The sequence below is a fragment of the Schistocerca gregaria genome, chromosome 7, assembly GCF_023897955.1.
Source record: "Schistocerca gregaria isolate iqSchGreg1 chromosome 7, iqSchGreg1.2, whole genome shotgun sequence".
NCBI classification, from domain to species: domain Eukaryota; kingdom Metazoa; phylum Arthropoda; class Insecta; order Orthoptera; family Acrididae; genus Schistocerca; species Schistocerca gregaria.
The window spans coordinates 558348389-558362442 of record NC_064926.1 but is presented as its reverse complement, the minus strand read 5'-3'; the positions used below and the strand labels follow the sequence as shown (position 1 = coordinate 558362442).

The window sequence follows — 14054 nt, the reverse complement described above, 5'->3', positions numbered from 1 at the left end:
GAGTTTTGAAAAAACATTCCTGGACATTCAGTCAACTCTTGGCAAAAAGAGATTAGTTTTGTCTCACATCCACTGAAACAGTCACATTTCGCCAGAATTATTTATGAATATGCACTGCTATGCTATGAAAGCAGATAGCATGTAAATACAGGTGTATATGTGAATGAGTGTGTCCAGCCACCACACAGACAAAAAAATTTACACTCGAGAGGTTGTGTTTTACTTATGTTCAGTTTTGCAGGAGCTGGTGTATCCTTGAAGGCACAAACTCCGTAAATTGACTACAGCATGGACAACCAACACATGAATGATACTTTTGCTTCTACAAAAGCAGAAGTGAAGCAGGTGCATTAGGATTGCGTCAGTGTTTTGTGTTTTCGAGTCACTTTGCACATTAACATGTACAACTAAAAACACTTTTAACTGCAATGAGGACCCAGAAACAGAAGAGGACAATGGCAGGTGTGTCTAATTAATGACGACAATAATTGTATTAATTTTAAAATGCGTTATACAATACTATCAGAAACAATCAACAAATCATTAAAATATCGTTTTTTCCTCTACTAACTGCGTTTTATTGTAACAACCTTATTTACATTTGTATTCCTTGCTACAAGTAAGCAAGCTCACACATTCGAAGATGAAAATCAGTATAATGCACATTCACAAATCCATGTTATTTACGTGTGTATTTTCTACCAATATGCATCTGATCGGTACAAGGTGCACACAACCGTGAGTTGTCATCACTGGAAGACAAACAAGAAAATTCCCCCTTTCACAATCCCTCCCCCACAGCGACCAATCTATTAACAACATAGTTTATAAACAACTTATACTGGCTAAGATGCAACCATATTCGTTGTTGATTAAATACCTCCATACAATATGCTTCCCATCTGCACTCCAAACGCCATGGAAGTAATAGGAACCGACAATTTTTCAGGTGCCAATTAAAAAAGAATTATATTATAAACGATAGGACTATCAATAGTTAAACAAGACTACTGATAGTCACAATAGTGCAAATACTATCGATTAATCGATAGTTTATCAATGTTTAAGGAACACTACTGCTAGTACCTGCTGTATTACTTCAACAGTTTTCTTAGGCTAGTCCTGGACAGAGAATAGCATGTTATTTGTGATTTTGTACTTCGTTTGATAGTTCTGGTTCATAAATCTGGATAAAATTACATTAAATTTCTCAAAGCTTTTTCTACGACATTTACACAGTTGTTAAATCTCTTGTCTGGCTGTTGCACTCCTGTTGTCGAAATGTGTGGCTTCGCTTATATCCCAGCTGCTTTTCAAATACTAGGACCCCTTTCTGCATGCTCAGACATTCACTTTCTTGTGCACTTTTATCCTTGAAAACTTTGCCCTGTTCTTCCATAAGCTGGTAACCTATTCTCAAGCCGTTTTCCCTTACATTGTTTATTGCTGCATGCTAAAATTCCTAAATCATGAGCCATAACTCAATGTATATTCAGATGCAATGTTTGAAAACAATGAAGCAGAAGAACTAGCAGTTTCATTCGCAGTTATTTATTTCAAATGTTTTGCATTTGATGAGGGCTTAACTTTTGTTTTGTTTAATTAGTTGCATCACTTTAAAACGTAGAGGATGTAGGCTTGTTAACAGTGGTGTTTTCATGTGTGATGTCTTCAAAGACATCACTGCAAAAAAATTGACACCTTTGTCTGAAACAACAACTCATCTTCAAACCAGATTTCCTGAAGCTAATGAAACTGACTTGAACTACAGTTATCTCACAGCTTTTGGTTTATACTGAGGTGACAAAAGTCATGGACCACCTCCTAATATTACGTCAGACCTCCTTTTGCCTGGTGTATTACAGCAACTGGCATGGACTCAACAAATCGTTGGAAGTCCTCTGTTGAAATATTGAGCCATGCTGCCCATAGTTGCGAAAGTGTTGCTGGAGCAGGATTCTGTGCACGAATTGACCTCTTGATTATGTCACGTAAATGTTTGCTGGGATTCATCCCAGGTGATCAAGTTGGCCAAATCATTCACTTGAATTGTTCAGAATGTTTTCATACGAATGGCAAACAATTGTGGCCCAGTGAGATGGTGCACTGTGATCCATAAAAATTCCATCGTTGTTTGGGAACATGAAGTCCATGAATGGCTGCTAATAGGCGCCAGGTAATGGAATATGACCATTTCCAGTCAATGATCGATTCAGTTGGACCAAATATATTCCACATAAACACAGCTCACATCTCTATGCAGCCAGCGCCAGCTTGCATGCTGCTTTGCTGACAAATTTTAGTCCATGACTTCTTGGTGTTTGTACCACATTTGAACATTACCACCAGGGTTTACCAACTGAAATCGACACTTATTCAGCCAGGCCACGGTTCTCCAGTCGTATAGGGTTCAACTCATATAGTCACCAACCCAGGAGGGTTGCTGCAGGTGACGCCTTCCTGTCAGCAATGGGACACGTGTCAGTCATCTGCTGCCATAGCCGATTAAGTCCAGTTCCGTTGTACTGTCCTAACAGACGTATTGGTCGTAGGTCCCATACCGATTTCTGCTGTTATTTCACGTAGTGTTTCTTGTTTGTTAGCACTGACAACTCTACGCAAACGCCTCTCCTCTCAGTCACTAAGTATAGGCCGTAGGCCATTGCATTGTGTAGTGGGACGCGAAATTGAAGTGTCACCCACCCACCAGTGTCAGCCCAGTTTGCAGGCGAATATAAGTTTTATTTAGTGTTTTGTTTATGTATTTTGTAATGTTTGTGAATTATCTAAAGTTTGGTATTTATTTTTATGTTTCATGTACGGAGAGGGCGGCGCAACGAACGGAGACAGCATCTGCACTGCCAGGACCAGAGAGAAAATTGCTGGCCACTATACGTCGCGAGTCGACAGTCAAAGAGCAACAGAAGATCTGAAACCGAGTTGTTGTGTAGCGCTTCTAAAAACGGAAAAAAAACAAGAATTTGTAATGTTTCTACAACAATGACGTCCTAGAAAGTTTAATCATGTTGTAAACGTTGAGCCCTATCTTGTCAAAGCTCATGTTCACGTCTATATGTAGTATATATGAAGATAATAAACTAGTGTATATTACAAAAGTTTAAATACATGTTCTGAGAATTTATTTATGAAGAATTATATTAAGGAAAAAGTATTATTGATTTATTTGACAAGATTATTAATTTTTGACAATGTTCATCGAGAGTTTACGTCTTAAAAGTTTATTCAATGTGGTTTTAATATTTATTAAAGCAGATAACTTGCGTTAATATAATTTCTGAGAAGAAACAAACGGCATCTAAATTCAAAAACGTTTGCGCAAACCAATTAGACTGAGTGATGTAAATCTGTGCATACAACTCAAACGATATTTTAATTACAGTTTCGTTCAAGAACCATTCAGAGACAACATTAAAAAGAATTTAAATAATTTTAAAGTGTTTTGTAACTGACGTATTTGAAGAAGTCTGCAAATGGTCATATGTCAAAAGAAAATCATTTATACAAGACTTACATCGTTAAACTACAGTTGTCTGTTGTGAGAGGTACTGCCTGAAATTTGGTATTCTTGGTACACTCTTGACACTGTGGATCTCGAATTTTGAATTCTCTAACGATTTCCGAAATGAAATATCCCAGAAGTCTAACTCCAATTACCATTTCGTCTATTAATTTCCATCATGCTGCCATAATAATGTCAGACACCTTTTCACTTGAATTATCCGAGTAAAAATGACACCTCTGGCAATATGCTGCCCTTTCATACCTTGTGTTATGTGATACCACTGCTGCCTCTGTAGGTGCATATCGCCATCCCACGACCTTTGTCACCTTAGTGTATTTTCCCTGGCAAGTTAACGTCGATGTTTAGAAATGATGTCTCACTTCTCAGCACTATACCAAACAGAACTGATCAAGAACATAAGTTATGAAAGTTTGCTCTGGTCTTTCATAAACTTTGTCGTTGTTACTTCTCAGTTCTAGTGCTATGACTTTTTGTATCATGGATAATGGCTCATGACCTTAGTTTCACTGTTTGGTACTGGGCTAAGTGAACTGATATGATGTGACTGACAGTGCAAATAGACATTGAAGTGATGTTGTTTTGAAATGATCCCCATTCACTTAGCCCTTCAAAGCTAAGAGCCCTGCTAATTCCATGTATTAAACACAAGTTGTTATGATGTCTAGAAAAGCCAAATCCACAGCCTTATGAAGGGAATCTGTCTGTTCTGGCGATATAATGATATTCAAACTTTATAGGACTCATTACAGACAAAAGATACACTGTCTCGTGAACAGTTGCCATGGTGGCAATGTATGTTGACAGCACAAAATCTATTCCATTCATCCGAACGGTCATAATTCCTATTCTGTAATTAATGTACACACTGGTTATTGTCATAGAATATAAGTATCTATTGAGTGAGCAATCAGATACACATAATTAGAATTCTCTTCCCAAAATCTGCTGCAGCTCAAGTCATGTGATTCTGGGAAAGCACATTTTAGCCTGTACAGTGCTTAGCGTGTTTTGAGTGTTATTACTTCGCTGCTATAGGTAGATCACCTTCACAAGTACCATGAAACTTTGTATATGGGCTTTACAGACATACAATTCCACTTTGTTTACGTTTTTCCAGTAATGGGTTAATAAGTGACAGCCAACATCATCTTTTTATCTTTTCTGTTACACTATTCATTTTCTTGAAACTCCATTGCAATTAATTACATTACAGTGAAACTGTAAATGGCACCGAAATGTCAAGGGGAAAAGACCCTTTTTGAACAATGAAACTATTACAGTAAATACGGTATGTAATTGGCGCCTCCTGCTTGTCCATTATTACTTTCAATTTTTTAGCCATCTCATCAGAAAAGTAAAACCATACATTATACACAAAAAATTAAAAATACAAGATCAATGCTCAAGAAGTGATAGCTAACAATATTTTTTTTTTAATTTTCTACTGCACTGATTTATATTGCCAAATCTGTTCTAATTAATTACGTGACGGTACTGTATAGAAAACTCTCTCATTCATAAATACTTACATACACTCAAGGATTTAAGACCTGCCTAAACTGGAGGAAAATAATCAGACTGTCACAGGTGAATTTTATCTGCATATGAACATAGCAACAGTATGTACACATTGTCTGGTAGTTTACTGAAACACACTTACAAATTTATCTAGCAGTCACATATAAATTTTATCTGCATATGAGCGTAGCAACAGTATGTACACATTGGCTGACAGTTTACTGAAACACACTTACAAATTTATCTAGCACTTGTCTTGTAAACACATGGACCTAAAATCACATACATTAACTCTACAATACAAGACTTTATAGTACTGTGTATCGATACTTTTAGACATATAAAAAGTCTCATATCAATATGACATTTACAACCATACATTTGTAGTATAAATCCTCCTTTCACATACTTCTCTTTGCATCCCTACCAACAACAATACTGTACCATAGCTGTTACTAAAACTCAAAGAAGCAGAAATGGATATAAAAAAGGCGAATATGTGTAATATTCTAGTTTCATTATTACTGCAAATTGTAGACAAGCAGCGTTGTCCCAAAATCGCATGACTAGCCTGGTTTGATGTTGAGAACATGCCTAGTAGGCTATGCTCACTTCATAGATATATGTGTTCCATGTAACTAATTTTGAAAAATACTGTCCCAGAAAGCTATAACATTATTTACAAAAGGCTGAATCAGTTCCGTACAGAGAGTGAAGCTTCTTAAAAACAAAGAAACACAAATATACAAAGAATAAACAACAGTTTCTGTTTTCTTTCAAGGAATAAACAGCAACATGTAGTGTCCGCTCAATCTGGTGATGGTGATGCTCATGCGCCCCTCGCGGTAGAGCAGAGCTCCAGGGACGTAGGGATACTTGTATGCTACACATCTGCCACCTTTAGAACGTCTCGGTGGCGTCTGCAGCTCCTCCTCCAAGCCTCTGGATTCGTTGAGTGTAGTGGGTTCTCTATTTTCATCGTATGTTCTTCCTGTTGTTCCAGCAGTGTAGGGGCTCTCTCTATCTGTCGTTGCTGTCCTACATCTCCCTTGGGCAACAGTACATGGACAGATTTCACTCATTCTATGGAGATGGTTTGCTGCTTTCCTTGAAACTCTGTCTTCAATGTGTGGCTGTCTCTTGCTAATACATTGTACATCCAGAGTAAGGCAGTTGCAGGGATGGTCATATTAAATCTGCCCATAACCGCACATGGGAGCAGTGCTCCAGGTCTTTGTGTGCAAACTGGCGCCCTCTCCATGCTGAGAACCCAGTGCGGGACATATTTTAGAAACGTGTTCTCACTCTTGAGCACAGCATAGTGCACATCTCTCGCCATTGCTTCTGATGGTACAGCAAAAAATTCTGCTGCCATGTCTAGGGATTCCCCAGAAACCAACTCTGCTGTGGGGGCTCGTAAATCTGGATTGAAAGCGGTCCGTAGTACCAAGAACACCACAGGTAACGCTGAAATCCAGCTTTTGGCTTGGCACATCAAGGCAGCCTTCAAGTTCCTGTGCCAATGCTCAACCATGCTGTTACTTTCACGGTGGTTGTCTGTCATGTAGTGGTCCCAGAATCCACACAACTTTGCCAGTCCTAAAAGAAGGTCGGTTCAAATTGGTGGCCCTGGTCTGTAATCACATGTAGGGGGCAACGAAAACGAACAGTTCAAGTCACCAAAATCACTTATGTCGCTGTCTCCAGCGATATTTCTGTCAATGGCACTGCTTCCGCTCATCGTGTGAACCAGACTACAGCAGTAAGCAAATAATAGCACCCTTCTGAGAGTGGCAGCGATTCTACGATGTCTAGGTGAATGTGTGCAAATCATTCTATAGATGGTGGAAACTCTCCTACTGGTTTGTGCACATATCGTCCAACCTTTCGTTTTTAGCATTCCATACACGTTTTTGCCATTTACAGCAATCTCTCTTAATGCTTGGCCATACAAAATGGTCCCTCAGCAGTTTTACAGTACTGTTCACACTGGGGAGAGCCATCCTATGGATGCTATAGAAGGTCGCCTTCTGCAGCTTTTCAGGAACGAAAGGTCGATGTTTGTCTCGTGACATGTCGCACCAAATGCTACCCTTCCTAACCGCCAGCCTCGCTTACTGTTGTTGGGGGTCAATGGCCTGTACAGCTGCCAGATGTTCATAATCGGTTGTATGTGCGAGGGTATTGACCCTTGCCCTGAATTCTGCCATGATGTCTTCCACTCTCTTAATATGACTCAAATCTGTCATGAACTGGCCAATAAATTGTAGTTGTCTTGCTTGTTCTGGAGAGCAGTCGTCATTAAAAATGCTGAATGAGAATGTAGTAAGTTTGTGGTTCGTATGAACAGTGAATGCTCTGGCCTCAATGTAGGGACGGAAATACTTTACAGCTCTGTACAATACCACTCCATTTGACCTACACTGCTGTGAGTTTACGTAAAAGGAAACCCAGAGGCTACCAGTGACTTTCTGTAAATTGATAGAGGGCTGCTTCTATTGCTTTTTGACTTGCATTGACCACTAGCAACCAATGGTGCATGCATACTTGGTGTGCCAAGAGAACGACTTTCTTCAGATCAGCTTTCGTCTGTGAAATGCCTTTTGCATTCCTGGCATTGGTGCCATAATCCCTTGGGAAGTGTCGACCCTAGGAATTTACTCGCCCTAAAAATCTTCTAAGTTTTTGGTAATTGGTTAGTCAAGGTATATCTTCGATAACGGCTATTTTATCCATTACGGGGCGTACTCCGTCTGCTGACACTGTGTGATCCAAAAAGTCACCTGCTGCTGTAGGAAGGTGCATTTCTCCTTGCTGATAACTGTCGCATATTGCTTAATCCTTTCGAAAACGGATCTGAGGCGTTTTTCATGCAACTCTTTTGTACCTGAGTCGACCACTATACAATCTAGGTACCCTAAACAACACTTTAAACCGCACTGTACATCGTCCACAAACCTCTGCCACGTCTGCGCCACCTTTTTATGGCCCAAAGGTATTCGGATGTACTTGAATAACGCAAAATGAGTTGTCACTACCGTCTTTGGTATACCCCGCCTCTGCGACTGGTATCTGATGTTATGCCTTCTTACAGTCAGTCACGCTAAAGACTGTCGATCCTGTGAGGCCATTAGTAAGAGCCCTGAGGCTGGATACCAGGTAACGGTCTGGAACTGTGCGGGTGTTTAACTTCCGGTAATTACCACAAAGTCTCCAAGTACCCTTCTTCTTTTTTACGAAGTGAAACTATGATGCCCGTAGGCTATCGGAACTACGTAGCAAACCTGATTTTAACAAACCATTAAATACGGCCTTTGCTGCTATAAAGTGATCTACCGCTAATATTCTTGGTGGTATGATACTAACTGAGCATGCTCGGTTCTATGTGGTGCACTGTGTTAGGTGAAACCCTTGGCCGAAGTGCCCTTGTGCTGCCATCTTCGCCCCATGCGAACTCATTATGCGTGAAGCCTGTAGTGTGACGAAAGTCTCGTCTAGGTGTACCTATGACGACTCCGTCGTCTCTTTGAATCTGTGCAGCACTGATATTTGTCTCGATTCTCATATTACGCAGGAAGCCGGCGACTAATAAGGCCTCTGACACCTCTGCTAGCACAGAATTCCAATGGCAACTGTGTCTAAATCCAATATCCGCCTCCATTTCGTAGGTGCAATAAGTCGTTATCAGTGACGCGTTTGCCGACGTGAGGCCCACCTGTGAGGTTGTGATGGTAGTCTGATAATCCTTGAATGGCTGACCCCGAGTCACATAGTCACGAACGACCTCATGTCTTTAACATATAACGTTTGTGGATGGGTGGATAACTTCGACAAATTGATCACCATAGTGAGTCCCTCGTCGTGCTCGGTTCGCTGCTGAAGGCACTTCTGTTGGTTCTTCCGACATGCCGCACCTACTGCCGGCAGCCGTCACTGGGTATCCACACAGTCTCGTACATCATGCTACCTTGTCGCCAAACAGCCGGTGGTACCAACACATCTTCTCCTGTTGGCTGCCGCTGTTAGTCTTGTGGTTATCTTCCTTTAGACCAGGTGAGCTCTTCCTGTAGTGTAATAACTGCGACTCAAGCCGTATGTGTGTTGTCCATCGTCGTGTAAACTTTGTCTCCTATCCTTATGTCTGGACATTGCGCAAGAAATACTGCTGCCTTGACTACACTGGGCATCTGTACCAGCTAAATATGCCACAGACTCATGTCTGGTAAATCTTCTTCTCTGTCGTTACCCCGTCCTGTCGCCCATCTGTTCATTGTTCAATATCTGTTGTAAGCATTATTCAAGTGGTTCAGAGATTACGTCGATCATAGCTCATTTAAGAATGTCTATTGCCGTTCCGTCATGGGACGAATATTATGTCCGCGGCAATAGTAGCAGCTTTTAATGTGTTTACAAACACCGCAAAAGTCTTGTGTTCTTCAGTTCTTTCATTTTACTCGAATGCCAGTTCAAGCATCGGGAACCAAAGTTCCGGTTTTTGCTGGAGGAACGGCGGCCATTGTACTTTCATCTGCGGCTCGCTCGTCGCTGCACATCTGCCGCTAACTGCCGTCTGTGGACTACTTTACTCTTCTATCGCCTATTGCAACTCCCTGATTTGTCTTTGTAGCTCCTCTTGAATGCCTAAATCTTGCGTATACGCTCGCGTTGTCCTTGGACCCGACAATATCGACCGCCTCTGTATTTTCACGTTCATATTTCCGCTTGTTTGTGGGGTCACCACTTTATAGCATTCCGTGTAATTAGTTTCGACAAATATTGCTTCAGGAAAAACACAAAAGGCTGAATCAGTTTCATACAAGGGGAGAAGTTCTCTCTTTTTTTTTTAAACAAAGACACCCAAATATCCCAAGAATAAATAAGTCTCTCTTTTGTTTCACGGTTAAACAACAACGTAGTCTATACGCTCAATCTGGTGACAGGGAATCCCTCTTATTGTTATTGTTGCATAAATTACTTCCACATTGATCGGCTGACATACTTTTCTCGTTTCCTGAAAGTCATTTTCTGTCGTTCTAGTTACGGATAGAGTTTAGTTAGAAATACTTACAAAACTTGATAATTTTATTAGTAGCCGAATACGTAACGTGTCTCAAATTCTTGACAAATTGACATTGGTTATTCCTGCATGTAGTCACAAAATAATTGCGAGATACTAGAAATTTTGTGAAATTAATATTTAACGACATAATTGTAAAAAAATCGTTGTATTTTTAATTTGTGTTGTTTGATGATAAGTTTCCTGCCAATTGACAAATAAAATAAATAATTAAAGATGATAGAGATAAATATGCCACCTGTTGGATTCGACTGTGCCAAAGATATATATTGTGTTGCCAGCCAACGACGCAATGTTGCTGGTTTGTTGATTAGGTGCAGACGACACATTTCATATGTAAACATACAGAAAATTACGTGTTTGTCTCTGAATACATGTGTGTTACGGACATAGCACGACAAACAAACGCCTTGAGAATTTTTAAATTCTTTTTATGTTTATTGCTCTACAGGTTTGTACTTGTTATATTTACGCGCTCTTGTTTTGTGGAATGATTGTTACGTTAGTTAATACGTTTCGATAATTACCGAGAGCGGAAGACAGAAGAACCGAAGAATACAGTTTTCAGTATAGATATAAAACTTACACATGTCGTTAATTTTTCTGATTGCGATCAAAAGCCTCTTTGAAAATAGGTGCTGCACTGAGGAGTCCATATTTGTGAATGGTAGAATACGATATAGCTGAAGAACAGTGCATCCGATTGTGAGCCTGGATGAAGTAGTAGTTGTAATGACGGCATAAACGCAGAGAGAGAGAGAGAGAGAGAGAGTCAGAGTCAGGCAAACGGAACTGCCAGCGTGCAAAAGCAGTTTTACATTTCAGTTTATTTACTAACAATATTTGTGCAGTTCTTGCCTTTTAATTAATTGCCTTTTTAGTTAATTTACATGAGATGGTAACGGTAAATTTCTGTCTGTGCTGTTGAGATACCTCTCTGCAGTTTTTTTGTCTATAGGGATATTTTCCGTATTTCTTGTAGTAGCTCGTACAGAAAAAGTATATTACATATGTATGTAATTGTATGTCGCTTACACAGTGTCGATGGCTGTATCTTACACCAGGCCACCAGAGGAACCTAAACGATTTATTGGTGGTCAACTAATACTCCATTGAATTTCTTATTTGAACCAACTGATGCATGCAGTTGTACATGTGTGTTTGTTTTGCTAATAATATCAAATAATATAAGTATTAGTACAAACTGAATTCTGTACAAATTAATGTCGTAATGTCATCATTGTAAATAAGTATTATTGTTTTGTTTAATGTGTATTACATCATAAATGAGTATAGGCTATGTTTAAACTTTTTTCACTCATTCTGCATCTGTAACAATCACTCCACTTGAGATCTTTGGAAGGTTGTTGTTGTTGTTGTTGTCTTCAGTCCTGAGACTGGTTTGATGCAGCTCTCCATGCTATTCAATTCTGTGCAAGCTTCTTCATCTCCCAGTACCTACTGCAACATACATCCTTCCAAATCTGATTAGTGTATTCATCTCTTGATCTCCCTCTACAGTTTTTGCCCTCCAATGCTAAATTTGTGATCCCTTAATGCCTCATAACATGTCCTACAAACCAGTCCCTTCTCCTTGTCAAGTTGTGCCACATACTCCTCTTCTCCCCAAATAGCAAAACTCCTTTACTACTTTAAGTGTCCTATTTCCTAATCTAATTCCCACAGCATCACCCGACTTAATTCGACTACATTCCATTATACTCTTTTTGCTTTTGTTGATGTTCATCTTATATCCTCCTTTCAAGACACTATCCATTCCGCTCAACTGCTCTTCCAAGTCCTTTGCTGTCTCTGACAGAATTACAATGTCATCAGCGAACTTCAAAGTTTTTATTTCTCCCCCATGGTTTTTAATACCTACTCCGAATTTTTCTTTTGTTTACTTTACTGCTTGCTCAGTATACAGATTGAATAACATCAGGGAGAGGCTACAACCCTGTCTCACTCCCTTCCCAACCACTGCTTCCCTTTCATGTCTCTCGACTCTTATAACTGCCATCTGGTTTCTGTACAAATTGTAAATGTGGAACGTACATTGGCATATTTGTTTCATTGTAAGTTTTATATTATATTCTTGTTTTTCTGACCTGTTCTTCATCCTGGGGGGGGGGGGGGGGGGGGTTGCCCTCACTATGGATCAATGTACATCTAATGTAATTAGTCATCACAGAATTGCTACATAGAAAGTAAAATATATTAGGTTGCTTATTAGTAGTGAGCAATATAACACATGGAGAGCTGTATTGGAAACCCACATAAACCGTTTGTGAATATTATGACATTAATTATTTGGTGCATATGGTGTGCAAGCTGATAATAAACTATACTTATTTTGTAAAATAGAACATTAGTTCACTTTGCTATATATAAATAACATAGGGCTAATCAGTGGTGGGAAACTTCTGAATTATTGTTATCTACATATGTATTAAAACATATGATGTAAAAGAAACTTCTTGCAGGTATAGCAAAATATTAACTTATTTCATACCATATTTCTGTTCTGGATGTTGAAGCCCCTTTGAAGAGAGAGAAACAGAAAGCCACAGTTGATCATTGTGGAGTACAACTTTCAGCTAAAATTCGTTACTGTAAAATTCATTGTGAAGGTGAAGTGTCACATTACATTATTGACATTTACTTTTCTTACAACACTTCCCCCCCCCCCCCCCCCCCCCCCCCCCCGCCATCCCCCCAACCATTGGGGATATCATTCCCTACTTCTGAGCCAGAGAAGCGCCATTGGCTGAAGAGCCCAACAGCAGTTGGTCGTAGGGCTTCATGCTCATCCTCTGTCCCGGAGACTGAGTCAGTGAAGTCCTCCCAGCCAATGAAACACAACGAGCAGCGAGAGAAATCCAAAAAGAAGGTCCCCAAGACCAAGGGAATTGCAGTGGCACCCACACCACCACTGCCTACAAGCTTTGCGTGTGAGGTGGAGATTCTGGCACCCACAGAGGACCTAGATCTCGCCGGACCCTCAGGCGCAATGGATATAGACTGCTCAGGCAAAAAGTCAGTGGCATCAGGTGACCCTGAGGCATAAACTGCCTCATGTTCCATTCCTTCCCAGTCTCACGGTGACGTCATCCTCCAGTGGAACTGCGGTGGTTTTTTCTGCTTCCTGACTGAACTATGGCAACTGTTAAGCTTTACACCTGCTTTCTGCTTTGCCCTCCAGGAAACCTGGTTCCCGGCCATGCGGGCCCCTGCCCTCTGCGGCTATAAGGGTTACAGGAACCATAGTGGCTATAATCGAGTGTCACATGGCGTTTGCCTTCATGTCCTAAACTCAGTCTGTAGTGAAACTGTGCCCCTTCAAACCCCTGTTAAAGCTGTGCCTGTCAGAATAATGACAGCACAGGAAATATCTGTCTGCACTGTACATATTCTTCCAGGTGATGCAGTATCCCTGAATGTAACAACTTCGCTGATTGATCAACTCCCTAAACCTTTCCTACTTTTGGGAGATTTTAACACACATAACCCCTTGTGAGGTGGCACCTTGCTTACTAGCTGAGATATGTTGAAACTTTACTGTTTCAGTTTGACCTCTGCCTCTTAAATACTGGGGCCACCTCACATTTCAGTGTGGCTCATGGTACTTACTCGGCCATTGATTTATCAATTTGCAGCACAGGACTTCTCCCATCTATCCACTGGAGAGCACATGACGACCTGTGTGGTAGTGAGCACTTCACCATCTTCCTGTTCTAACAACCCTACCACAACAAAGGTCAAAATTTAATAATGATTGTGGTGTTGCTCATGCTGCTAAATACTGAATTTTCGGGCAACAACAAAGTTATTATGTGGCAGATGTCAGTAGAGCACAGTTAATAAAGTCATTTAATGTAATAATGAATAAACTAGGCACTCATCTTTTCATGTTTC

The 14054-nt window shown here is 40.3% G+C and overlaps 1 protein-coding gene across 2 annotated transcripts in view; it reads left to right on the top strand.

The window, feature by feature from the left end:
* Positions 1-10403: 10403 nt before the first annotated feature.
* LOC126281738 (uncharacterized) overlaps positions 10404-14054 on the top strand; it is a 174030-nt gene continuing 170379 nt past the window's right edge. The window contains exon 1 of one of the 2 annotated variants that reach the window (XM_049980923.1): positions 10404-10590. The gene's annotated coding sequence lies outside the window, so the exon portion shown is untranslated. The remainder of the gene's footprint in view (positions 10591-14054) is intronic. The other variant, XM_049980926.1, reaches the window with a different exon arrangement.